The sequence below is a fragment of the Solenopsis invicta genome, unplaced genomic scaffold (genome assembly GCF_016802725.1).
Source record: "Solenopsis invicta isolate M01_SB unplaced genomic scaffold, UNIL_Sinv_3.0 scaffold_529, whole genome shotgun sequence".
NCBI lineage: Eukaryota > Metazoa > Arthropoda > Insecta > Hymenoptera > Formicidae > Solenopsis > Solenopsis invicta.
In genome coordinates this window covers 1-2,500 of record NW_024105311.1, presented here as the reverse complement: position 1 = coordinate 2,500, position 2,500 = coordinate 1, and positions in this window count along the sequence as shown.

The following is a 2,500-nucleotide window of genomic DNA, read 5'->3' as shown; positions in this document are numbered from 1 at the left end:
TTGCGACAGAGAGCGCGATTCGGTCCGCCGGAGGTGACGCCCGCCGCCGGAGGTGACGCCCGTGCGAAAGCAACACGCCGCGACTCGACTTACCGCGATCGAGTACGCCGGAGGTGACGCCCGCGCGAAAGCAACACGCCGCGACTCGACTTTGCGCGATCGAGTACGCCGGAGGTGACGGCCGGGGATGAAAGCAACACGCCGCGACTCGACACTGCGCGATCGAGTAAGCCGGAGGTGACGCCCGCGCGAAAGCAACACGCCGCAACTCGACTTTGCGGGGTAGAGAGAGCGATTCGGTCCGCCGGAGGTGACGCCCGCCGCCGGAGGTGACGCCCGTGCGAAAGCAACACGCCGCTACGCGACTTGCGGCTAGAGAGCGCGATTCGGCCCGCCGGAGGTGACGCTGGTGCGAAAGCAACACGCCGCGACTCGAGTCTGCACGATCGAGTACGCCGGAGGTGACGGCCGTCGCGAAAGCAACACGCCGCGACACGACTTTCCGCGATCGAGTACGCCGGAGGTGACGCCCGTGCGAAAGCAACACGCCGCGACTCGACTTTGCGCGATCGAGTACGCCGGAGGTGACGCCCGCGCGAAAGCAACACGCCGCGACTCGACTGCGGTAGAGAGCGCGATTCGGTCCGCCGGAGGTGACGCCCGGCGAAAGCAACACGCCGCGACTCGACCTTCCGCGATCGAGTACGCCGGAGGTGACGCCCGTGCCAAAGCAGCACGCCGCTACTCGATTTTGTCGACTTACACTTCGCATGTGTCGCCCGTGCGACAGCGAAGCTTCCATACCCGTCGGAGGTGACGCCCGTGCGCACCCTTCTCTCCAGCGGCTAAGTGCCGTAGGCGTCGCTCTATCGAGACTTTCGCCCATAAGCCGCCGTGCTGTGAACCGTGCGTCGCCGACCGCTCGGACGGCTGGTTGGGTACTACAAGAGGTGTGGTGCCCTCGACGAGTCGAGCGACTCGGTACTCGCGGCTCGCGTCTTGGACGCTTCCTAACGAGCCCGCGAGCCGGTGAAGCGCGCGATACGCGCCGCGGCATTGAGTATTAGACGAAAAATAAATCTGGCCATCCCGGAGGTGACGCCCGACCCCGGAGGTGACGCCGGCCGTAACGATCGCTCGCAGCGGCTAAGTCCCGCGCCTTTTGTCGTATCGACGCTCTCGCCCGTATACCGCCGTGCTAGCAGCCGTGCGTCGCCGACCGCTCGGCCGGCCGGTTGGGTACTGTAAGACGTACGATGCGCTCGACGCGAGGCAACGTACGCTATGTGAAACACGGACCAATTCGCGCGTATCGCTGGGCGTTATCGTCCATCGCGATGCGACGCTCGCTCGCTCGCCGTTGCGGCACCACGCATTTCTCTTTTCAGGCACAACGTTTACACTTCTTCAGAGCACAGCATTGCCACAGTCGGTGTCGAAAGACCGAATGGCTCATATGTGGCGCGCACTACGAAGTGTTGGTCGCGACGATCCCGCCGGGATCGTCGCGCTTACCGAACATCAACTCCACGGAGACCGAGCGGCGGAAGGTGAATCTACGATTCCCGGATCACTCTTCCGCGCTCGCTTGTAAGCCGTAGCGAAATAATTCCGTTTGAACGGATCGCATGGTTCCTCGACGTAAGCAGCATCGCCTGGTCGATCTAACCGTCAGGGCCGAGACGGAGCCGGCTCTACACGCCGAGCTCTCATAACAAATGGGAGAATGAGAACACGATCTTGAAATGAAAATTACAGAGTGAGCACTCACCAACGCAGTGCGGAACTCTCACAATCAAATTGCGATATTACTAGACCGAGTGTCGCCGACCGGCTACCTCCGAGAGGGCCGGCGGCAGCGATACGAAAACACGCGATCGCGGAGCGAGCTCGCTCGCCTCCGCGATCCCCGGCGTTCCGCTCGCCACGAGCGAGCGACGCGTGCTACGCGCACTACGTGCGCTCGCACCGAGATCCCTGGTTGATCCTGCCAGTAGTCATATGCTTGTCTCAAAGATTAAGCCATGCATGTCTCAGTGCATGCCGAATTAAGGTGAAACCGCGAATGGCTCATTAAATCAGTTATGGTTCATTAGATTGTACCAACATTTACTTGGATAACTGTGGTAATTCTAGAGCTAATACATGCAAAACAGAGTCCCGACCAGTGATGGAAGGGACGCTTTTATTAGATCAAAACCAATCGGTGGCGCGCGGTCCGCCGTGCGTCCACCGTTTATTTTGGTGACTCTGAATAACTTTGTGCTGATCGCACGGTCTCTGCACCGGCGACGCATCTTTCAAATGTCTGCCTTATCAACTGTCGATGGTAGGTTCTGCGCCTACCATGGTTGTAACGGGTAACGGGGAATCAGGGTTCGATTCCGGAGAGGGAGCCTGAGAAACGGCTACCACATCCAAGGAAGGCAGCAGGCGCGCAAATTACCCACTCCCGGCACGGGAGGTAGTGACGAAAAATAACGATACGGGACTCATCCGA